This window comes from Ambystoma mexicanum, chromosome 2p (genome assembly GCF_040938575.1).
Source record: "Ambystoma mexicanum isolate Mex_15411 chromosome 2p, UKY_AmexF1_1, whole genome shotgun sequence".
NCBI lineage: Eukaryota > Metazoa > Chordata > Amphibia > Caudata > Ambystomatidae > Ambystoma > Ambystoma mexicanum.
Genome location: NC_090923.1, coordinates 149049965 through 149076768, shown reverse-complemented (window position 1 = coordinate 149076768; position 26804 = coordinate 149049965).

Sequence of the window (26804 nt, the reverse complement as noted above, 5' to 3'; positions counted from 1 at the left end):
AAGATCCCCCACACCCTTTCCACCCTCCCCCTTCTATACACCTTACCCAAACTTACCATCTATAATCAGATTTATGTGATTACTGCGACACTCAGAATTCCGACGGCCAATAATGATCACTTTTTTTTAATCCCCTTTACTCCACATACATATGCTGCGGGATAACCCCTCCAGCACCCCATACTTGTATTGTATCCCATACCTCTCACATATATATGTTGTGTAAGGGGAGGGGGTAAAAAAAAAAGGAAACAGATTTTTCGGCAGTGTGAATTCTGAAGGCTACATTTTGGCATGCTTCCTATAATCTATCATTTTTCAGCAAAAAAAGTGGTAAAAAAGGTGGCAAAAACTAATTTGGGAAAACGGTCATTTGGTTGGTATTAGTACCTTCACAAGCTTCCTATCCCTTCTTTCCAAGGCTCTCGACTCATGGCACCACCTCTGATCGGTATACTTCCAGTTTGCTTTCTCATTTTATTCACCCTTCTGGGGCCTGCTGCTACTATTCCCCGCTTATTCAGTTATCTGAGCACTGCTTTTACAATTCCTACCTTCTTCATCACTCTGAGTAATGCTCTCCCTCGATTGCTTAATATTCTAACCCTCTTTGATCAGCACTCGTTCACTTTTTATAACCTGCTCTTGCTCCCTGTGCTCCTTGTTCGAGTCAACTGGCTGTCTCCTCCAGCCCACAAGTTCGGGAATGGCCCTGGAAACATGGGCCTGCGTATACTCGGGGACGTTACTCAAATCTTTACTCCATTTTCCAGCCTTCTCCAAAGGGATCTAGGCCTGTACTGCCCAGCCCTAAACCCCTTCTCCAAACATGCCCAAACATGAGCCTCATCATACTACAACACATATTGACGGCCTTAACTGCCTTGGTTTTATATAGGCAAGGGTCCTCCTCTGACTGAGACTCCTTCAGAGGGGCTGCAATAGAACTGACAAAGCAGAGAGGGTTTATGGGATTGGCTTTGTCAGATTCCTTAGGGTGTTTCTGTTTCTCAACCTCAAGGCCATTTTACACCTTTCTCTGTGCAACTCATATGATGGTCTGATAAGTCTGGACTCTCTTTGCCATGTTCCTTTATTGTGTCTCTTTGGGGTCATATAATGCAGAGCTAGGCAGGGGCAGGTTTTCTCTGTCTGCATTGCTCTGATGCAAGGGAAGCTCAAAGTTTTTCTTCTCTGACTGAATTGTTTTGACGCTAGTGGTGTCAGTATTTATGATGTATCGTGGATAGAAATTCTCTGCTTACAACATGCCAAGGTGCTGTTGAACTGTATAGCTATTACTCTCCCATGCAGAATTGATATGGGGCAGGGAGAGTCAATGCTAACCCAGCTGTCCCTGACTGTCTTGCTGGTGTGCAGGGGGGAGGCCAGGGTCACCTTAACTAATCAACACACACATCATGTGGAACTGGGGAGGACCTTTGCTTGTGCAAAGGGTAGGGTCAAGGTTCCTGAAGGAAAGACAACTCAAAGCCCTGAGGATGGATGTTATATCCGTAACGTTTTGGCAATATGTTGGTTTATGTAGTGGAGGAGTAGTTTATAGTTTTCTTCGGATTTGTAAAGTGTTCTATTATCAACGTTTTGGTGTAATTGTTATTCTAACACAACACTAAGGAATTGGGTGTGATTACACTCGGAAAGTTAAAAATACAGATTCATCTTGTGTATGTTTTTTCAGAATCGAAATATTCTTCTGACAATATATGACTGATCTTTGAATTATGTCATATGTATCTGGTTTGAATTTATCTGTATGTCCGCTGAGAGTCCATTTGGGTGCATTTGGAAAGCCTGTTGGCAACAACAGGCTGGTTTGTACTAAAGTTGTGTCGGGGGGGAATTCTGCCGGGGTCGGCTGAGCCGTCCGCGGACCTCCAGGCAGGAAGGCCCCAACTACTCCCGTGTATCCCAAAAAATGAGTATGAGACACACGCAAGAAGCAAGGTGGTTCTGCTGTTTATTGAACAAACGGCAGGGATGGGTCAAGGACCGTACGCGTCCGTCCTGACTCTCTCTCTCCTCATGGGCTCGCAGGCCCTTTTTACCTTAGTATGACGCGCTACTTGCGTCACCTTGGAAAGTTAGCAAAAACCCTATCGCCACTCTGGATTGGTTCCTCGAGTGGTAGGGTTAGTATAGCATACGTATAGAGAGCATTGTTAGTGGTGGAGGGTTAGTCAGGTGGTATAATTGGGTTGTCCCTTCAAATTGATACATGAAAATTGTTACATGAAGATCCCTGGGGAGTGGTCAATGTTAATGGCGTCAGTGATAAAAGCCCCATGTTCTGATTGGTCCACGCACGAGCCCCCCAGTCTGGGACCATCGTTGTTCCCAGCTCGCGGTGCACCTGTCATTTGCAACAATGTTTCACTATGGTTATGTGCAGACAACGTGAAGATTTATTGGTATGCCTGAAGGCCGACTACTCCCACCGCCGCAGATGTCCATTGAATCACTTAATTGTATCTGCCTATGTCTTGAAACGGGGGCTTCGGTGCCTCACTCCTCCTGGGCCTGGCACCCTGTCAGGTTTGGCTTGGTCACGTGAGGTGGGACCGTGATCGAGGCAGAATTCTGCACAATTAATATTGTATTTTTCCACTGTGCGCCTGGTTTTAATTGCAGGTGTGACCTCGGCGTCGGCTTGCGGCATACAAGATTGCAACATTGTGCCCTTGACTGTCAGTCATCGCCGGGCTCATTCTGCAGGGTCAGCAACTGTACACTTGCTCATTCAATGTTCATGGAAGCTCTTGCTTGCGGCCTACTTGGCCTGGTGTATAGGCGGAAACGTTTGATACACAGCGCTTTAGGTTATGGTATCATATTGCTTTATCCCCAGTATCGTGTCTTCGTTATATTTCTTATTGCAATGCGTGGGTTTAGGAGAAGCGTGAGTAAGCTTTTAGATGAGGTCATTGTGCGTCTTGCGTTTCTGCATTTTGAGAGGCCTATGTGAAAAATAATAAAGATGCGCGTCTGTGGGTGTGTCCGTCACCTACGTCATAGCACTGAGGATGTTCTTCGTGTGGATTGGTGTGGGAGTGTCCAGTGTGTATGCTGCACGGGAATTCTGGCCGTTGGCTGGGTCGTCATGGCATCTCTAACGATGTGTTTCAGTCGAGTCCCTCCATGCCGCAGGCGTCGGCAAGGGTATGGCAGGCTGGCGGGCACGCGGGAGGGCACATCCGTATGTTCTTGTACCAGGGTATCTGGTCGTCTGGTAGATGGGCAAACTCCTCTCGTGGTGGGTGCCTAGGCCGTGATCCTCTGGGCCAGTGGTGTGAGGGGATTGGTGGGAGTCTTTTGTTCCATTCTCCCACTTCAGTTGTGTTGAGTCTCCATAGGCCCGGGGACTATACCCTTTTGCACCAGAAATGCCATTAGAAACTTGACACACAGTAGAGCCCCTCGCCTATAATCTCTAGTGGGTACAACATTGCCATGGCAAGGGACTCAAGAAAGAAGTAAGAATCCTACATCTCCTCAACAACTTTTCCATGGTCATTTGTTAACCTCTCTAAACCATCTTCTGCACTGCCACCTTCTCCTGGCACTCCTCTCCTGGCACTCTTTTATTCTCCTCAATTATGCTTCCTTTCTCTCACGGAATCAGACCTCCATAGGATAATTGTTCTGTGGTGGAAGCCTCTGTCGCTTGGTGACTCCCTCAATATGACTACTCGATTTGGCATAGGAGAACACAAGGATCTTCTTGACTATGGGTCATGTCCCAAACCTGCCATCCAACCCCTAGACTCCTTTTAGACTGCAGAACCACTTCCCAGGCTTCCTATAACAGATCATGTGTGAACGCTGGCCAGGCACCCAACGGAGTGGGTCAGCTGTGTTCCAGAGGCCTCTTTCACTGAGGGACAATGCTCCAAGTATAGGAATTCCCCTACTTTCCCTCCACAGATACAAACAGACCAGCAGTCCTGGGTCCACATTAGCACCTTCAGTTCTCATCCTAATGCCTTTGTCTCCAGAATGCTGAAACCTTGGCCCACTCTCTGGGTTACATGTTCCAAGCATAACTCGTTTTCTATCCAGTTTCCAGACTACATTTTTAGATATTCATGATACTTGAGTAAAACTGGAGACACCATCCACTTCCTGAGTCATTGTGACTCCAAAAACATATGTTGCCCTATATGCACTCTTTGTCTACAAAAAAACGCTATCATTCTGATTTCTGAAAAACTGGAACCATTGATAAACCTAGCATGTTACCTGTATTCAGTTTGAGGGGGGGAGGGGCCTAGGACCTGTAATACAAGCAACACCCCAGAAGCATTAGTTGCCTAGAGAGGAATTCTGGTGTGGAAATATGGAGGTATTCTGGGAATCTGGATGCAAGTAGGAAGACTTGAAATAGGGAGTTAGCTTGGAGAGATGGCATAACAAAAAACAACAGCTGTTATTTTGCATGGAGCAGGGCTTGGATTTAAAGACCTCTTATCTATTGTGTGATCTCAACATCTCCACATCCTTTGCTTCCCTTTAGGAATCCTGCCCCATTAATCTAAGAAAATTCAACCTTACTGCTTTTTTGGTAAGGAAGAGGAAAAGAGATATAGAACGGTGCCTGGATTGCAATTACTCTTGGTTTTGGCGACGTTGTCTTTCATGGGCTGGCAGAGTAGAGCTATCACACACCTTACAAACCTTACATGGAGCTTCTAGAATCATGTTTCTGAAGCCTTTTACACAGGAGGGCAATGCAATATATGAGTGCATTTATAGTGCTTCAATCTTAGCCACGCTAATTCTATGTCGCTCCAGGGCACTGAACCAGTAGCTGCAGTGCACATCAGGGCACACGTTACCCTTTGAGGCTGGAGGTTGGTAAGTGCCACAGAAGTGCATACCACTGTAGAATGGTTCTTTATTGAGTGGTAGGAATGAGGGTAACCTGGTTGGCGCAACAAGAAACAATGGACTTAATTACATATTTGGCTGTGTGGGAGAAAATGAGTGGTAATTCTGTTATCGCTGCTTTATTGGAGACAATGTAATTACCACTGTATTTCCTGCACCACCTTGAAGCCGAGGTTTTTTGCTGCAGCATCATGCTTCATAAAATCAGTAATATGAATCAAAATTCCATACAACCTGATACATGTGAGGTGAAAGTGATTCATTTTGGAATTTTGACAGTGAGTTGAAAAAATAACAAATTGTGTAGGCATACTTTGCATTAAAAATGACTACTGTGACTGACAAAAGGTTCAGGGAACCTCAAACTTTAAAGTGCATTCTATTTCAAAATTACTACTAATCTGCAGGATTACAGGGATAATAGCGGCTAAAGAGTCTTGTCAGCCCCACACTAATACCAAACCAGCACATAGCCCAATGATAAAGGTGAACCTGGCACAGCCCAAAAGCTATTCCTCATTTGCCCTTTTAGTAATGTGGGGCAAGGGCAGGAATAGTGTTCAGGAAGGGAGGAAGGGTGCACACTAGTACAGAAACAACACATGCAACAATACTATGATGGCATTAAAATAAAATAATTATAAGTAAGGGTCTATGAAAATAGTAACTTTAAACAAATAAACAAAACTAATTAAAAACACCAAATAACCACCCCTGTGAAGGAAACATAGAGAATGCAGACTTTGGCACTCTGGATTGAAAGGCAGGGGTCTCCAAGAAACTAATTTTAGCAGCAATGTCAATTTTCAGGATATGCCTTTTAAAGTGAAAATTGGGCTTTAAGGTTACTGTTATAAATGATGATCCTTGGTACATCAGATATGTATTGTTGAAGTTTCTTTTGTTAAAATACATGAAGATCGGTTTAGGAACAAGAAACCAGGTAAAGACGAGCAGTTGACCCACTGACTCCCACCATCCAGGCTCAAAACTCTGTAACTGCCTGGGCTGGTACCCTCTTCAACGACAAACATTCCGCTCACTCACACAACATTCTTACGATGACATCATGCACTGCATGCATTTACGAGATCACTATATAACACATCTGTCTTCCTTTAATAACAAAAAGGAAAAGACAGGTTGTCGCTCAAACCAAAACAGGATTAAAAGCACTTCAATTACATTTCAATTTACATCCCACACATTACTACTGTCACAACCAACCGATGTCTTCAACGGCACTATCCTCTTAACTAACATCCTCAACCAGCAAGATAAGACGTACCTCCTTATATTCGGACCTGTCACACCCAAATCTCAGATCTGCCACATTCAACACTGTCAAGCTCCCTCCCATGGCGCAACCAACAGAATACTTGCAACCCTCATGACTTATACACCTCCCATCGAGGCCTGCCACACCTCAATGACATGTCTGCCACACTTGAGTACAAACACAACCCTCAGTTTAATAACATCTCTACACTGACAGCCCTCATGGCTTACACACCTCCCATCGAGGCCTGCCACACCTCAATGACATGTCTGCCACACTTGAGTACAAACACAACCCTCAGTATATAACATCCCTACACTGACAGCCCTCATGGCTTACACACCTCCCATCAAGGCCTGCCACTCCTCAATCTCAAGTCTGCCACACCTGAGCACTATCAAAATCTTGCAAACCAGAAAAACTCTTAACTGAGCTCCTGTCTTACTTGTGTGGCATAGGATCTCCAAACACAACATTCACACCTCAAGCACACCATCATGCACAACATCACACACCTCGCCTTTTTTCTCCATAATTTTGGGAAGGGGCTCACTCCCCGGAAAATATATACAGGAAAGATGGGGGCCACCAACAACTACTCCACTTGGAGTAATTTAAACTACAGAACACATCCACACCTCCTGGCTGGTTAGGTAGGATCACCAATAGTCTACCTCATTAAAAGAAGACAAAGAAGACAAATCAAAACAGATATCCAAGTAATCACTACATGGGATCACTGTATGTAAAGGTTGGTCAAACCAACTTACCTCCATGTATATGATCTCAGTAGGTACTTCCTATATGCCACGTCTTTCCAAATCGGAAAGCACCATTAACTACCATAACCATCAGAACGGGAATATCCCCCTACCGCCAATACGTTCCTGCATAGTCTGGCTTAATTTTCAAAGCCATCCTGTTGAGTTGAGTCACCATTAAATAACATTATGAAAATGTTCTTCTAGAGAGGGGCTTCATAAAGCTCTCACAAACCTATATGGTAGACAATTTTTCATGCTTGAACATAATATCCCTCTGGCCCCACACATTTGTGCCATACCACAATCACACCGTCACTTACAGGCAGCTCAAAACGCACAGACCACTATTTATGCACTAACGGCAAAAGAGGCGTCCCTACCGTGCCAAACAACAAACACGTCCACACACCAGGCAGACATGAATACAATTTTCAACATTTAGAACAATTTTTATAATGCTTCGCAAGCAGCTGCAGCAGCAACATTGCAACAAGGGCACTCTAAGCGCTGCATGTGGCCTTGCTCCCTGACAGATACTTATCAATTTGCTATCTCTCAAAACTTAAAAACTTAAAGTGACATGCCATTGCGACCCACAGGTTGTATTCATTCATGCATCCATGATACTTTGATCATGCTGCACAGTAATTGTGCAACAGACACTTAAGGCTTCAATAACACTGCAACACAACAAAATGTTGTAAATGGCATTCACGCAAATCATTGTAGCAATATATATAACAGTAAAGGTATTCTCATTAAAGGTCCACGAAACGACTACAAAATTGAAATTCCTCCAAAATGTTAACACTAACTTCAGATGACACACTCAAGTCTTTGTTTGATTTGGATGCCCTAAACGTCCATGCGGTAACATACAACTCTAATCCTGAAATGCTTGCTAAATTAAGGAAATTGGCATGCTGTTAGTCTAAAGCAATACAGATAACGTTAGAGCACAGTTAATTCTCTACACTTTCAAGAACCTCTACATCTATTTCAAACAATTCGTTGATGTCACACGGTGATAATCCTGTTGCAACATTTTCCAACTGAGCACATGCAAGCATTGTCAACATTACTCCATCCAAGAACAATTGTTTACATTACCATTAACATGACATGTAACTCCTCACTCCAATAAAGACCAAAGCTAATGAACAGACAAAAATGCATTCAAGTAACACATCCAGCCACCCAGACCCATTTGAAAAGCTCACGCACTTCCAAGACTGTGTAAAGAAAACCAAAATAGCCTTGAACCCACAGCAAGCCTTTACTTTGAACCTTTACATGCAGCAGTACTTATCCAGTTCCTTTTGTCAGGCTGCACATCTGTCCATCCGCGGAATTTCCAAAGACGTTTCTGCCCGTTCATCTACAAGTGCATGGGACTTGGCAGGATGAGCCAACAACCATCCCCTGAGAACCACGTGTTTCCAGCATGGATCGTCGACCTCTTCACAGGTAGCGCTCTTGCGACAACAGGATATGCTGCAAAACATCTCATGACTCCAGGTGTACTCTCGTACCTCTCTCCTTATTTTTTCTTGCCTGGTGTAATTTCTGACCAGGGAAGCTGGTCTTTTTTTCCTTCACTTCTGCCCAGTGTCTTCACATGAAGCCTCTCACCTGCCATAAGCCTCTTTTTCCTCTCTTATCTTCCCCCAAGGTCCTTTGGCTGGAACCTTTTAGGCAGCTTTTACTTCTGGCCAAGTCTTTTTTCAGCAGCAATCTATTTACTCAGCAGGAGCCCTGGGCGCATTACAGCAGTTTGTAGCTCAGCATCTTGAGCTCTCCAGCGCCACCATGAGAGAAGGACCCCTTTACTTCCCTTTTCGCTACCATGGGTGGTGGGGAGTCTTACCCCTGAGGTCAGTGGGTCATCAACTTCTTCCTGAACCCCCGCAGCAGTCAACTTCTTTTGTTCCTCTCTTTCAGGTTCCTGCGTGCTTTGGGTCCAGTTTCTCACCAGCTCATCGCCACTTTTGTAAATGAAGATCCTTGGGACATCAGGTAGGTAGTATTGACGTTCCTTTGATTAAGTTACATGAAGATCAGCTGAGGAACAAGAAGAGACCAAGTACAGAATAGAGGTAGACCCAGTGGCTCCCACTACCCGGGCCCATATCTCTGTAATTCCCTGGGCTGGAACCCTCTTCAAGAACAAATATTTTGCTCACTCACATTACATTCTCACAATGATATCATGCACTGCATCCATCTAGGAGATCACCATATAGCAATTAATGATTTTCATCAGGTGGACGAGTGGCACATTGCCTTTTGAAATACCTTTGGTTTCCTGTCTTTGGGACACAAAATAACATAGAGCCAAACTTCTAGGTGCATTGTTGAAGTTGAGCCAGTTTTGGGACAACTGGCACAGTATTTCCCAATGATTCGGTGTAGAGTTGGTTTGAGGTCCTATCTGCAAGTGGATTGAGTCAGCGTTTGAGACAGCGAGTCAATGGCTTCCAATGGTTCAAGTTGGTGGTCGAGTCAGCAGTGAGACGATACTTCTGCTGGGTAAAGACGGTGTTCAAGATGGACGAGACTGTTGCTTCAACAGGTCGACTTGGCAGTAGAGTAATTTTCTTCAATGGAAGGCAGTCTGTTGCAATAGGTCGAGTCAGCTTCTGGAAGGCGCAAAGAGCAGGTAAGCTGTTAGATGTTTTTGGAGTGCCAAAAGCAGCACCGTCGTTCTCTAGTGGCTTGAAGTTGAGTGCATTTAAACCTGCTTAAAAATGTCTTGTGGTGGTAAAGAGGATTCTGAGCTGCTGCTGGGTTTATGAGTTGCCGAGAGGCCCACTCCTGGGACTCTAGGCACAGCGTTTATCTTCCTTGGAGACTTTGTCTTTACCTCTATGGTGGAAAATACTGTATCCCCAACAGAGTTCCAGGTGTATCCTTCTTGTGTTGAAGTACAAAGATGACTCAACTAAGCTATGGTCCCCCTCCCACTTTATAAGGCAAACCGCTGTCGTGGATTGATCCAAAGCAAGTAGTTGTTTGGGGCCCTATCCAAGCTGCTGTAACAAGTGACCTTCGCTTTCTGATGTCATACTCAGAGTGCTTTTTCTACAGGAAGTGGGGAGAGAGCAGGAGGTTTAGGGAACCATAGCAGAATCTGAGAAGATGGAAACCCTCTCTGGGCTATGTCCTCTCTTTGGACTACCCTAACTGCACCCCCTATCTATGTCTGCCTACATTAAAAACACAGTGGGCTGCATCTGTTGTGATAAGTCCAATGTCATGTCAGGACTGCCTTTGAAGCACAGGTTTCCAGGAGACATCCCTGTGACTGTTCCTATACTCTGAAGAAAGATGCCAGCCTTCCCCAGGCAGTCCAGAGGGGTTTATTCCTGGGAAGGTTCCCATATGATATTTATAAGTACAACCAGGCCAGGAACCTAATACACACCCAGCCCTGTCATGAGTGAATTGCATCACCAAGCTGACAATAATACAATATCCAAATGATGTAACTGAATAATTGTGCAATCTCAGCAGCCACCATCTCATAACTAGACATGTCGTATTTTTTCAGTTTACCATGGGATACACAATTATGTTAAAAATCTTGTTATTAGAAACGTTGATTATCGCTGTCCTACTTGCACCTGTCCCTCTTACCGCAGCAATCATCCCAATCAAATTCACAAAATATAAATGAAAGACGGTTTGATGAAACTTCTCTCACTCCCTCTCCGATGATGACTTTCTAGAATTTCCAAATTCTCACATTTATGTTTTCCATTCCGATACCCCATCCCTTTCATCAATACATTTATTTTTTATACTATGAATATCTTGTATATTACTGTGCGATAAATGTTTTTTAATAAAAACCCCAATTAACAGTCTGCAGACTATACGACTGTTCGGGGGATCCGTTTCCAAAAAAGGGCATCTGCGGACATCTCGCTGTGTCCGGACATGTCCGGTCTCACATGATGCTCTTTTAATTAATCCCTGCACAGTGTGCACGATTGTGAACCACAATGCGCATGTGGCCGGCGTCTCCCACTCAACGGGATCCGTACATCCGTGCCGCCACTGCAGACATCCCTGTATGTCATCATGTGACCACACCTGTGCAGCGTAATGACGTGTCTGCCTACATTGTCCGTCACCGCGGACAGTTTGAAACTGCATTTTTGCCCAATCTAGAATATTGCAATTTGAGAGTTTACCCTTCCAGAACTCCTAGACACTTTCTCTGTTGATCTGCCAACTTTTTACAACTTTCCAAGCCCTAGTTATGACTCAATAGTGTGCGCAGTGTAGTGCGGTCTGTGGACGGTTCCTCTCGAAGGACCCACCCATTATTTTTAGTCAGTCTAAATCTGGCAATCCAGGAGAGAGCATCTGAGAGCACCTGCTTTGCAGACCGGTTATCAGAAACTTGCAAACTACTTCAATGGCATCAGTCACGGCGATCCCTCCGCCCCAGGGGCCACCACCACCACTTCCACCAGCTTGAGGGCCTGGACAGGGGAACAGGTGTGGTGGTGCAGAGCAGGATGACGAGGAATCGGAAGATGAGGTAGAGGAATTTCCTACCTCCTGCACCCAAAGAGAGTAATTTGTGTTGTGTTATTTTACCACTGTTGTGGGTACCAAAGGCTCGGGCTGCCCAAGTGAAATGCACTGAGTGTCAGATCATACTCCTGGGCAGCACTCTTTTGGTAGCACCTCCATGCGCCGCCACCCTTGCTCCAATCCCCTGGGTGCTCTGAGAAAGACGGTTCCTTTCTTAGGGAGAAGTAGGTTATCTTCCTCTACACCATCTTAGTAAACCGCTCCTGCCACCACAGAGGATTCCACCAGCTGCCTCACAGGCCATACAGGAGGCTGACAATCCTTACCTTTCAAGGGTCACAGTCATCTGTATATACTTCAACACACGGCTCTAAAGGGGGGGCAGTTTTGGAGTGCTTTTGAGGCTTCGGTCAAGGAGCTGCCTCCTACCTTAGATTCAAGGCGTGCCCAACATCTTCCCCTGTCCACCTGCACCTCTGTATCAGTGGTTGGTGCGCCCCTCCCTCCCTTCCCTTGTCTTCCCTTCCCTACCTACCTTACCTACTTACCTCCTTCCCCTACCTTACCTCCTCGCCTCACCTTAATAAAAAGATATTCCCAAAAAATATAAAAGACAGAAATACCCAAAGAATAGGTTCCATTTGGAGCCACCTTTGACAATAAAAAAGGGAACTAAAGAAAAAATCACAGGACCTTTTGCAGCCTGCATAGTCCACACTTGTTTTTCATTCAAAAATGGTGGCTCTTAAAAGAACTGTTTTTTGTGGGGCTTATATACTGAACTAACAAATGTTGTACTGAACTTAATTATTTTTTCTAACTTTCACAAAAACTGCTTCTATTTTTTCTGTTTTTGCTTTGTATTTATTACAACTACTAAAAAAAAAATGCTTCACTATATATATCACATGTTCAAAAAAACTGTTTCAATGCATTTTGGATTTTCAAAAAAAAATCATATCTTTGACATCAGTCAAATGCACAATACAAAGGGGGGTCCTGGGAAGTCCCTCTGCCAGACATTAATCCTGGTTATGAGAGCCTTACCCAGATTCTTTAGCTCACTTTCTTTCACAGATGAGAAATATTCAAAACATATCAGTCTTTGTCCTGCCCTGGGGAAGTCCAGCACTGAAATGCTAGGCATTTCTCCTCTGAACAAGAGAATCAACAGCAACACCAGACACATGTTTCGGTCTGGTTGGACCTCATCAGTATGGTGGTGCTGTGCCTCTCTAAGAATAGTGAGCAAGGGGTCCATGTCTGGATTCCCCTAGTAAATTAGTGTGAGACCCAAAGCTACTTAAATTATGCAAAATACAAGGGGGGTCCTAGGAAGTCCCTCTGCCAGACATTAATCCTGGTTACTAGATCCTTACCCAGATTCCTTAGCTCACTATCTTTCACAGTGGAGAAATATCCAAAACATATCAGTCTTTGTCCTGCCCTGGGGCTGTCCAGCACCAAAATGCTAGGCAATTCTCCTCTGAACAAGAGTACCAACAGCAACCCCAGACACGTGTTTCGGTCTGGTTGGAGCTGTGCCTCTCTAAGAATAGTGAGGAAGGGGTCCAAGTCTGGATTCCCCTAGTAATTTACGTGAGGCCCAAAGCTACTTAAATTACGCAAAATACAAGGGGAGGTCCTGGGAAGTCTCTCTGCCAGACATTAATCCTGATTTCGAGAGCCTTTGCCAGATTCTTTAGCTCACTATCTTTCACAGAGGAGAAATAGCCAAAACATATCAGTTTTTGTCCTGCCCTGGGACAGTCCAGCACCAAAATGCTAGGCAATTCTCCTCTGAACAAAAGTACCAACAGCAACCCCAGACACGTGTTTCCGTCTGGTTGGCCAGAGCAATGCCAGAGGTTAAGATTTATTCTGAAACTTCCAGCCTTCACCTCTTTTGTTTTGCTATTGTCACCCGAGTGGGACGGATATGCCCAGATGTGGGTCCTGTGCCTGCTGGGCCTAGACACCCAAGCTACTCCTCACTGATGATGCCCAGCAAGGCTGAAACATATCTGGGGATGTTTATGCTCTCGTGAAGTGGGGATGTGACCTAGCAGTTCGGGCTGGACTACCCCTTTGGGGGTGGGGCCAAGCCTGATTTGCATATGGTCTTCCCCCTTTTGTAATGGCTTGGCAGGTGAAGAACAATGGTCCGGAAGGTTGCCCAGAGCAATACCAGAGGTTAAGATTTATTCTAAACCTTCCAGCCATCACTTCTTTTGTTTTGCATCAGTCAAATGCACTCCATCTCTTCGAAAAAAAATCACAATATCAAACTTGATATATTCATTGTGGAACAATGTCATTCCAACATACTAAAAAAAAGAACATACAGCTCTGTTTACATTGTGCCTTGCTTTCTCTATTTGTTGACAAAATAAATTAGAACCTTTCCACATTTGTATTTGAGCTATCTGAGAAAAAACAATTTCGAATGTGGAAACAGTTCCATTACCTTTGCAAATGTATCCTTCATGACAAACTGTAAGGCAATTCCAGTGACATAGCCCAAACTGTTGCCTTCACAATGAACTACAATGATGTCTGGATGTATCAAAGTAACCATACTCTCGCAAAACGGGAGCAAGTCCACCCACTTTATTCCTCGAACTCCATAACAGGAAACTTCAAATTCTTCAAATCCAAGATTCACAGGTAATACACACTGCTCACAGTACACCTTCAACCTATGGACCAAGAATCGCCCACCATCGAGAAACTCTGCTTCCTCAAAGCCATAGCCATCTTCAGTGCACACAACAAAGATAACTCTTGCTACCCAGTCTTCCTGTACATCACAACAATTAAACCTGATTGGCTAATCCCCCAATGTGTGCAGACGTCTACGACTGTCTGTAGTCTCTGCAGTCCCCTTTCCATGCCAGGCATCCTTAAAGAACCCCAATGGTATGTGCGGGTGTCTGCAGATGACTGATGTGTCCGGGGACACCGTAGCACAGGCAGCCCTTCTACCCTTTTTACTTGTATGTTTGTAATACTCCCTTATTTGCTGCTTTCAAACAGTCACACATCCATCCACCAATCACATCCAAAAACTCTACATGTAACCCAGTCATCTCAGTTCACCACTTCAGATGTACTCCTGAACTCTGAGTAAATGTCTCCTGTTTATCTACAAGTTTTCTATTTGCAGATTCAAGAACATCTATGTCTAACAAGTCATAGTATCGGTATGCTTATATTTTCTAAAGTATTTCTTTCAACACTTTTACAAATATATATACAGGGTTTCTGCCACATACCCTATAATAAGCTTCTCAATAAGCATATTCTCTTTTATAACCACTCTATTAAATGCCATGTATCGCAGGATTCTGCATCAGCTCACATCAAGTGGCAGTTACTTACATGTATTGCCAACATATTAAACTTCCGCACAGCAAGTGCCCTTAAAAATGTTCTGCAAATCTTTTACATCTGCTTTTCCTTTCTTTTAGAAACAAGTAAGACACAGTGCTGCTGTAAATGCACATATGCATTGTTTAACTTTTAACAAAATACTCCTAAAAAGAAACATGTTTAAAAGCACATTTTCAATTTCTCAATTAATAGAAACGTTATACTTTCCAACCTTTCTCATTACATCCCTTACATTCCCACCATTTTCAACCTGCTCAAACATGTATACTGCCAAAGCATCTATATACAACACTTCTCCTTACATATAAAGTACTGTTATTTTCCCACCACTACTAAAAGACACTGTACACTGCTCCAACTACAATCTGTCATTGCATTACCACTAGGCCATAGTTTCCCTATTATTTAAAAACACATTACAAATCCATTGTACCATAAACACAGAACCTATCTTATTAAAATAACCAGCACAAAACTAACCTAGATATGCATCTTTTTCACTCATCCATTTTTGCCCTGTCCCTCATAATGTCCCAAACAGCACTAGTCATTGTCAATTCCTCTAACAACATAGTTAACATACTTTACTAGACCACCCATAATACAACTTTATTAACTCTTTTTCGCTACTCCTACGTTAATAAATAACAACCTCACTTACAAAAAGTACTTCACCATTACCACATATACCCACTAACTTACTTTTACAATTACAGGAAAAAGGAAGATTGATGAAGACAGCTACCGAAGAAAGAACACTCTTCAGATCCTACAAAGTAATTACATTAATATAGCATGTATATCTCTCTAATTATAACAATGTACTTTCATTATATATTAGCCTAGAGTATTTGTTTCTACTCTACAACCTTATATTGTACTCTTACTCATTATATTGCAACATTCACACTTTTTCTATTCCCATCTCTTTATTCAATATACCACCCATTCCTTACTGCCTAACAGCACACCCATCTCTCATCAACTTCTATACCACAATTTCACTTCCTCACTATTCCATACCTCTCTGCACATGAGGTCCTGATTCCAACCCAACAACTTAGAAATGTATTGCATTCCAAATCACTAGCATGTTTTAGCACACATCCACACACTTCTTCACCCCGTTCCATTACACCCACACATTCCTCATACCTATGCACTACATCACACCATTATACCAACCACTGATTTCCTCAAAACATCATAATGTCCCTATTTATTCAATCACACCACCACTCCCTGAAGGTTATATGTGATTTTATTGACCCAAATTACAGAGTGGTACATTTCATCACAACCATAATACTGAAAAACACTGAATTCTTTTTTTTCTTTATAAATTTGGGGGGACCCCGCAAAAAACATTTCTTTACCCTTATAATGCCACCCAAAGGCCATCCCCATCCCGACCCATTTTAAAACCTTGCCGCACTACCCCATATATATTGAATTAATATTTTCAGTGTTTTTTCAGTATTATGTACTTCAGTGAAATGTACCACTGTTTTGTTTTTACTAAAATTATTGGGTAGCCTGCCTTACTCACTACCCAAGCCCATCATAACTGCACAGTCTCTCATTCTGACAACCTTCCCAAAAACACCTATCATTCTGCTGCACAATCACACAAACTAAATTCATCTGTACAATCACACCCACACACCCATGCATATAACATGCATACACATTCCACAACTTTCAAACACAAAATTTCCTTTATTTCCCAACAGACAGAACAGAATGCCTACTAAAAACCCACTCCGTAAAAAACAAAGTAAAAATAGAGCAGATACAAATAAAAACAAGCCATATTGTCATCCACCTCTAAAACAATGAATGGAAAACATTAAAACAAAACAGCTAGTGACCAGACTTAACAAAACTAAACCAGCCACTACTAAAATAAGTAAGGCCCCTCTTGCAAAAACTAAAAGTAAAAAAATATGTACAAACAAAAGCAGACCTACTAATGAACCTAACACTACATCTAGCCACAGTAAAGCAATCGCAAAAATTGATTTAACAAAAAATTGTCCACCGTACAGTTCTTAACAATCTTATAAAGACAGCTAAAAAGTCAATATCTACCCTTAAAACTAGACAGAAAACAAATTCTCGAAGCTCTAATTGACAGCGCATTTCATTAATTTGAAACAGAATGAAACTAGTAACTATATTAATCAATACATTAATCAATACATTACAAAAATTACTTCTAAACACGTGCAATATCAATATAGACACCTTTTCAAACTTCTGTGAATGTGAATGGATTTACACAAGAAGCCCAGAACCATATTTCAATTAAGACCCTAACAAACACGAACAAAATAAAACCAATTGCCATAGCACATAATGGCCGGAGGTATGAAATGGTAGGAGACACCATTATGGCAAAAGAAACCCTTATTGAAAAAACTTCCCCAACAAACTTTACACCAAATGTTACTTTTGCTCAAACAAATTATCCAGTGCACAAATGGACGTGCAGATCAATATGTAACACACACCAACAACACTTCAACTCTTTACAACAATTCCTCAATCGCATTGTGAAACTAAAAGACAAAATAAGAATAAAAACTTTACAAACCATGGACTCCTGCCCAGTGCGCATCCACACTGGACTGCAAGGACATAGCCTGCATTTCAGGAACTTCTTACAAAAGCACCTTTCACCAAATTAAAATGTTAACAATATGCTATACGAAAGTTTGTGCATAGACTATACTATGAAAAAACTCCTGCTCTAGAACTGACACATTTAAATACAACTTTCTCCTACATGGAAAAGCCAAAGAACTCCTTTGAGAAATAGAGCACATACAAAGTGAATATTTTGGAACTGAAGTTGACATAGAAAATTCAGCAACTTTAGAAAATATTAGCGAAAACCTCAAAAACACCAACCTCCTTACAAACACATATAAAAAAGAAATAGCTACGTTTCAAAACACATCTGCTGAAATAACAGACCAAGTATGTGTCTGTTGTCGCAGAAGATTTTATAAAAAAGAGCACATACCGTAGATATGGTGTACAAAATAGAGGACAATGAGGAATCCAAATGGCTCCAATTAGCTTTATATCTAACAACAGAAAATAAATACAAAATATCTGACCCCTCAATAGGTTGCACATACTGCAATACAAAGCTTTAAAATAACCAAATGCCATCTCATGCTAACACTAATAACTCTGAAATATTCCCACTGTCAAATGCCATTAGATCTTAAAGAAAATATCAAAACATATGGAGTACAACGGCCAATAGATCAATATGTGATTGCACTAGTTAATTGTGTACCAACAAGACAAAGAATTTGGCAACACTTAGCCAACTTAAACAAAGTTAGAGAAGCAACACATGAATAGTACAAAGATATAAACATTGAGGAAAACCTAAGAGAAACCACCCAAATAATGCAAGATTTACCACAAACTGGCCAATTTGAACGTGTAGATCCTGCTACTGCAGCTAACATTTTAGACCAGTGTACAATTCATCCAATACACTCCAAAGACAACACAGAAGCTGCTTTAGAAACATATCAAATGTGTCAAGGCAAAGGATCTCCAATGAGCATATGCAAGAAAAGTGTAGAAGCACATTCTTTTCCTCTACTCTTTCCTAGAGGAAAAGGAGGAAGTTATGATGAAAGATCCACACAATTTACTGCATCAGAATATCACTCTTTATGAATATGTTCTGAAGACCCCAGATTCAGACAAAATGTGGAATACATTTTCAACCTCCAGTTTGAAAGTGTACTAGCAACTCTATATTATGGAGTTTCACGCACATTAAAAACAGGCTCTCATTTTTTAAACATGTCCGCTACCTAATTGATTAAAAAGATAAAAGACAAAGATGAAGATTTGTAGTCAAGTATCACAAATCTCATGACAAACATGCATTGTGCAAAATAACATTGGAACCAACATCACACTGATGTACCTTCTATGCTAAGGAATCGAGGCACATCCACATGGTTTCTACTTTAAGTTATGCAGAATACACATGGGATGACTTGCACAACTTCTTTTGCACTTCCTATGACCTGCAAACCAAAATAAAGAGGTAATAGATATAAAAACACCAGGAGAACTCTGTTCTCTTGGCCCTGTAAATGTATCAAGGTACTTTCACCATCGCGTCATTCCCATGCTGATCTTCAACTGCAATAAAACTACCCATCCACTGGAGAAAAACATATCAATCCAGAGGAGCTCCACACATCAACTTGCTTTTGTGGATAAAAGATGCTCCAAAATATGGCTATGACGGTGATGCCACTGTTTTACAATGTATTCAAAAATACATTACCTGTGGAATCAGTTGTGTGTGTTGAATGAAATGGTGATAATGTTTGAAGATGAGAGTGAATGAAATGAGTTTAAGTGAGGTGTGCTAAGTGAGGTATGTCCGTGTGTGAGAAAGAACACAGCACAGTACACTTTAAAAGCTTATGAATTTGAACACATTAGCTTACCAATTGAAGGGTTGAGGCTCGTGCATAGAATTCTGTGAATTGGTTTTTAGACCTTTACTGTAAGAAATTTTCAAGAAATACAGTGATTTTACACCGTTGGTGTTCTTAAAATTTGTGTGCAATCTAATAATAAAATATGTATATTTTTTTTACAAATTTGTGCTTAAGTAGTGCTTGTTCATGTGCCTACAAGTGGTTTTGGGACAGGAATAGGGTCCACATAGAGTGAGCAGCAACTAGTAGCACTAGCTTTGTTGTCACAAAGTTTCAAGGGTTAATCCCTTTATGTTGAGGGTATGCTAGTGCTCCATACCCTTTATATCTCTCCTTTTTGTTCGAATATATCCCTTCAGAAACCACACATGGGGACCTACGTACAGAAATTATATGCTTCCAAAAGCATAAGTCTGGCAAATACTGCCGGCGTCCATATACAAACAAAGGTAAATACTATACCAAATGTTGCTTTGGCTTACCTAGACCAGTTTACAAAAAAGGACAAGTACATTGTTGATGTCTTCTGTTAGACACAGTCTTAAAGGCAAATCCCCTAAAACACATTGGGCCTCATTACGACCCAGGCGGTAAGGGGTTTACGGCAGCGTAAACAGCGCCGACCCTTACCGCCTGAGTACGAGGTCCCTTAGCGCCATGGCGGATTTAACACCTGCTTTTAGCAGGTGTTAAAATCCATGGCGCTAAGGGACCATGGAGTTAATTACGCCACCGTAATTTACGGTGGCGTAATTAACGCCTTCCCCACTCCCATTATGCCCTATGGGGCAAAAATGGGAATGGGGAAGGGTAAATGGGGATTGGGGACTTACCGCCCCGCCAAGGTCGGAATGGGGCGGTAAGTCCGCCAACCACCATGGCGGAATTGCAACCTTAGCGGCATGGACCATGGTGCTAATAGCACCATGGTTCTCCGCCAAGGTCGTAATGAGGCCCATAGACCATTAAAAGGGATGATGCATCCAAGTACATCAATGATTACAATGCAGTCATTGCCCCCTTGTGGAATACAGACATACAATACATTGCAGATGATTCCGCTGCAGTTGAAAGATATGCCACAATCTATCTCACCAAAGCTGAGAAAACAGAGTTAAAAAACCTGTCGGATGACATATCATCTGACAAAACACGGTCACAAATATTTTACAGCTTCGGTGTAAAGTTGCATTCCCATAGAGAATGCAGGTGCTACGAAGCAGCTGACCATTTAACATGTACACCCTTATATGCAAAATCTGAAAACATTATCTGGGTAAACCTTGGTCCATCTTGATCACGAACAAGAGTATTAAAATCCTACCAAGAGACAGAAACAATAGCCACAAATTATCCCAACAGCCAGCACATTTTAAAAACTATTTCATTGACACATATTACCCAAACAGAAGTACTGCTTTGGAAAACAGGTGCCTGATCGACATAGCCCAAAATCAACAATATCACACCGATGAGACAACTGGCAAATATTCAGTTTCAACTTGTGAAGGAAGCCTAGTAAAACTTACTATACCAAGCCTAATTAATCATATAAAGTTATCATGTTAATCTCTATAGCAGACAGAACTTTATTACATGGCCTTACTACAATTTTTAAGCCTAGGAGAAAAGAAGAAGAATGATAAGGTCACCATGGCTCATGTGAGGCTGCACTCAATGCAAATGAAAGCAGTATAACAAATGTCAATTTTAAAAAATGCAAACAAATGTTTGACAATGAACGTCAACAAGAAGAAGAAATTGAAGGTCTACTAGATAAAGACACTCCTGAAGGCAGTAAACCTTCACTTACAGGAAGCCACGAACCACTTGGAGAAGCACTCATTCTAAATGAAGTAGAAATAGCCATGACTGAGTTAGAAAATAACATGTATCAATCTAAACAATCTGAACAAGACTTGTAAGTGCTCAAATCATAGCTAAATGATGAACAGCTCACCATTTATATAGAAATCACTGCAAAAATTGAACATGGTTTTTAGCATGAAACTAAAACGTTTAGCTGCAAAAATTATAACCCTCTGCTCCTTCATATAAGAGGAGAAACTTGTTCTGGCAAAACTTTCTTAATTAAAATAATCAGCGCATTTCTACAAGTCTTTCCAAACAACAACATTTCAGCTGTTGTAACAAACCCCACACATTTAGCTGCCCACAACATAAGAGGTGTAACTTTACACCGACTTCTGGTCTTCTCAGTAGAACACAAAACAACTTAGAATACTACAAATTATCAGCAGAAGCTGCTACTAAAGTACGCAGAATTCTGAAACAAATGAAAGTGCTCCTGATAGATAAAGTAAGCATGGTTTCCAACCTCATGTTGGCATAAATTCATCTTTACTGACTACGAATAGTTCTTTGGAGGAAAACAGGTTATTGTTTTTGGAGACCTCCTACAGTTAACACAGTAAAAAGGCGACCTATGTTCAAAACATTAGGATACAACAAATGCCATAACATACTCGTCAGGATTGGAAATGTAAATCACTGGCACAATTTTCGCTACAGAGAACTAACTCAAAACATGTGTCAGTCTTCAGATCTCCCATATGCTAAGCATTAGAACTGGTCTGCTTACTAAAGATGCAAAATACATCTTAAAAAGTAGACTAATCCATGAGCTATATGGGAAAAACACATCTGCCCCTAATGTCATGGAACAATTAACTCAACAAAATATAAAATGCATGTCCTTCATGCCAACCCTTGCAAGCTGCATTCAGTTCAACGACAGAATGTTGAAAAAAGAAATGCAACCCATACTGCATGTCAGCTCCACAGACAAACTAGAAGTACACTGCGTGACACTCCTTATGTGTCAAAAAGCAACAGCACAACTATACAGTTTAGAACAAAGTGTCTAAACTGCAGAGTAATTCTAAAATATAACCTTGACGTAGAACAAGGTTTAGTCAATGGGGCAATTGGTACAGTTGTTGGCTTCCAAACATATCCACATAACAACAACATTCAGTGTGTCAACATACACTTTGACAAACTTGCAGAAGTTAAAAAATAGGCCACGCAATAGCATGTCTTCTTTTCAGAGACATGTATGTATGCAGAGAACAATTGTCGCTATCTCTTGCATATGCTGTCACTATTCACAAATCGCAAGGTCTAACCCTAGATCACGCATTGATTGACATTGGCAGCACAATCTTCAAAGAAGATATGAGTTACATAGCACTTTCACATCTCCATACACTATATGGTCTATTCCTAGTTAACTTTGATACAAACAATGTCAATGCTGACATTCCATGCATCCTGAAATACAACAGGCTACGTGCATTGCATACCCCATCTAGATATGTACCCTGTACCTCAAAAAAGAAAACCTTTAAAAAGAAAACAAACACAAACAGCACCTATAGCAGATCTCCCAGCAATACTGCTGAAAAAACAAAGAACAACTGCTGCTCCATCAAGTAAAAACAACACAAAACTCTAGTCCAAAACTGCTGGCCCATCAAAGCATACAGAGGCACAATTCTATGGTCCATTTGAATTCAGCAACAGAACTGGAGAAAATTGCTATGCAAATGTAGCAATAAATCTTCTCTTCCAGTTGCCACCAATTGTTTGAAATATTTACTTAAACGGCCTGGGACCAGTTGTGCATGCAAATGCTCATCCTTCACAAAAGCACATCCCTAATGAACGATGTGTGTGGATCCATTCCATTTCAAAAGCTTCTGCAGAATGCAAATCATGGCATAGTATTTGCAATTCAGGCAGCATAAAAAATGAACTGACATGGCTAATATGCCATACTAATGCCTCTAAGGTACAATGTAGATGGTACCAAAAATAACTGTAAACTTACTAGGTTCACACATGGCCAAGTCTCTCTTGGCAAGAAACCCCCCAAAACAGTAGGCATAATCTATCACACCGGTGCCACAACTACTTCAGGTGACTATACCATATATGTCAAAAAAGGAAGTGGTTGGTTTGAATGTAATAACAATTCCATTACTCCAAACCATAGGTTACCTGCAAATCTAACAAATGCCTACTTAATATTCCTTCTACTCAAATGTACTCGCTAAAGTATAGTACAAAAGACAGTTGGACTACGTTCACGGGTATCTAACTACATCTATAATACTACAATAGTAATTTTAAAATCCAAGACAGTTAAAATACGCTAACAGGTATCTAACTACATTACATCCATAATACTTGTAAGGAACTCATGGTGGCAACAGTAAAGACAGACACAAGTGATCACAGTTCAAGTGTTTATTAAACTGAAATATGGGTGAGAAAACCGCCTAATCTAAACCTAAATCTAAGATGGGAGCAACCTACGACCGTCATAGAATAATAAGCCAGTTCTTGTGGCGTCTTGTCACATAAAAAGGGCCTATACTAAATAACCTATTGCCAATCCTTACAACTAAATTACAAAGTAGTGTGGGGTAATGTTCACAAGAAAAGAAAGAAGTGTTCGCCAAATGATAAGTGAAAATGGTAGGGCTGGGTCTCCCGTCCCCTGTTTTTTACCACAGGACAAGGCAGGACCTTTGAGCACAGCACATTCCTGGGCCTTGCCAGCACGAGGTTACTGTTCCTTTCACCGATGCCAGGACAGTCTTGGGCCAAGTCTTTTTCCTGGAAAGTCTCTTGCTTTAAAAGGCTGGCTGAACCAAAACAATAGATGACCAAGAGTTCCTTGGGTAATCTTTCACATTGGGCAATTCCTCTTCGCCTGTTGGATCCCCCTCAGCCAGGCTCTGATCCCTCTTGCAATGTTGTCCGCCCTGAATCGGGTTCACTACAGCATTTCACTCAAAAATGTATCATTCAGAAGTCTCAATGTCTCTTTAAACAGCTATCCATTGTGGACATCCCTCAGCCGGGATCACACTTGTCATCACAATGTTCACGGGTGCATCACTGTTTCCCATCAATTTGCAGGCAAATTGAGGGATCTCTGTCGGGTTCACATTTGCCAGTTTCACAGTTCAATCAGTTTGGCATCCCTCTGTCGGGTTGACTATTGCAAGTTTCACAGTTTATTCAGTTTGGCATCCCTCTTTCAGGTTCACATTTGCCAGTTTCACAGTTCATTCAGTTTGGCATCCCTCTGTTGGGTTCATGTTTGCATTTCTCTAATCTGGCAAAGACTTTCGAGTGTACAAGGGGTTTTGCTCGACCCTCGTAGGACCACTTTGACACTTCTCTCTGGCCTCTCTTAAGGCCTCTTGGCTTGCATAGCTTCAACAAAACAAAAACACAACCCAAACAGACTTTAGAGACCTTCAAATAAGCACCCCGTGACACCTGATCACTCTGCTTCTGAACCTTTTACTGGGGTTTCATTAAAGTCCATTTACACAAGTTCTGTGTTCAACAAGGTCATCACCTGAAACCTTGGGCCCAACAAAGTTCGGTTGTACTATCTATATTCTTCGACTCACCGGCTCTGCTGAAGTTTTTGTGTCTTGTGTGTCAAGGACGGCACCACAGCGGCAAGCACTTCCTCTCGCTTTGGCTATCAGCACGGGGAGCCCGATGTGCCGTTGACACACGCCAGCTGGACTTCCTGGTCTTATGATTTCCGTTTCGGAGGATTTGCAGGTTTGAAAAGGGCAAGGGCAGGTCTCCCTTTGTCATCTCTTCAGGTCTCACTGCCTTTCTCCTCCATTTGAATAGCCGATCCGGTGTAGCTGTTTCCTCATGCATTCGGCATTGCTCAAAGTGTGCTCTCCTGCTCTGCCTTTTATCCCTGAGGGGAAGGGAAAGGGCCGTCAAGTGAGCATAGTTATTGTCAATTGCTTGACTCTGCCTGACCCTGGTGTTGGTACATGTCAGGTAAACGACTCTGGTGTTAGCCCGTTGTCTTTCACAGTGTAGGAAAGTGTTTGTGTCCTATGGAGTAGGATGGGTAAAAGGGATTAGAAGGAACGGGGTACCGCATCTCACCCCATCAGTGTCCCACTTCCACTCCAAGAATACCCCGCATCCAGGTGATCCTCCCCTACTGTTCCACCCCCAGGAACTGGATCCAATAGCAAAGGCCGTGTCCTGGCCACCTGGATGACAGATCTCCGGGGACTAGTGGGTGAGACACCTTCAGGTTTCTCACATACTACAAAGGTAATTTTAAAATCCAAGAGGGTTAGTATATGCCAATGGGAATGTTACCACTTTAAAAATTATTTTCATTGTGATACACTACAAATATGCCATCACCGTTGTTGCTGCAAAATGTCCAATATAGTTAGGATATGCCAACGGGTATCTAACTTCTGTAAACATACGCTTAATTATAGCATATTTCAAGCAAGTATCCTATCACACTTACACTAACATAATACATCCATGCTACCACACACAAGTATTCTGTAACATGTACATCCTTCCCCCAGAAGCTCACTGTCTCCCGAGCCCTGGTTCTCTCGAAGCTGGACTACTGTAACAGCCTCTATCTTAATCTGCCTGCCTCCACTCTCCGCCCTCTGCAACTCATCCAGAACAGAACTGCGAGACTTGTCCTTGGCCTCAAGCCCAGGGACCGTATCTCTCCAGGACTGAAATCTCTACACTGGCTCCCAGTGGCTGCGAGGATAAAGTTCAAAACCCTCTGCATTGTCCACAAGGCCTTCTGGGGCCTGGGTCCTAAATACCTTCAACTCTCTCTTCCCAAATATCTTCCTTCCCGAGCCCTTCGCTCATCCGCCTCCAACTCCCTCAGGGTTAGCCGCTTCTCGAAGCAACGAGCTGGGGGTAGATCTCTCTCCGCGGCAGGGGCCTCCCTCTGGAACAGCCTTCCTGCCTCCCTGAAACTTGAGGAGAACCATCTCCGGTTCCGGAAGCACCTCAAAACCTTCCTCTTTGCTTCTGCTTTCCCTCTCCCTCTCCCCTGCTGAGCGGCTAATTAATTTTCACTGAAGCTGCACTGATCCTGCAATTGGACCACTCTAAACGGCCTCGGTCCTGGGCCCTGCCACTCTCCACTTGCACTGATGCCCTGGAACCCCTTTGCACTGCGGGTCTGTCTCTGTATCCCTACAGCCCCTCCTCCCCCAGCACTTGTTCTGCACTTACCTCACACCTGCCACCAGGTGGCCCTATTTATTTATTTATTACGTACGCCTCTTACCTTGTACTGCACTTCCCCCCCTCCCCTTCCCCTTGCACTTTTCCCCTCCCCTACCCCTGCACTTGCGCGATCTGAATGACACCTGGCCTAGTAGGATCGTTTTCTGTCTCCCCTTGTACCTCCCTCCCTGCCTCGTCGCGCCTTGAAACACTTGTGTATAGGCGCGTTACAAATACCATATCATATCATATCATAACTATGTAAATGCCGAAAACTGTATGTAATTACAGTAGTATATTTTAAGCCACCATTGAAACATTTTTCCTCAATGATTATTTCATGTCAAT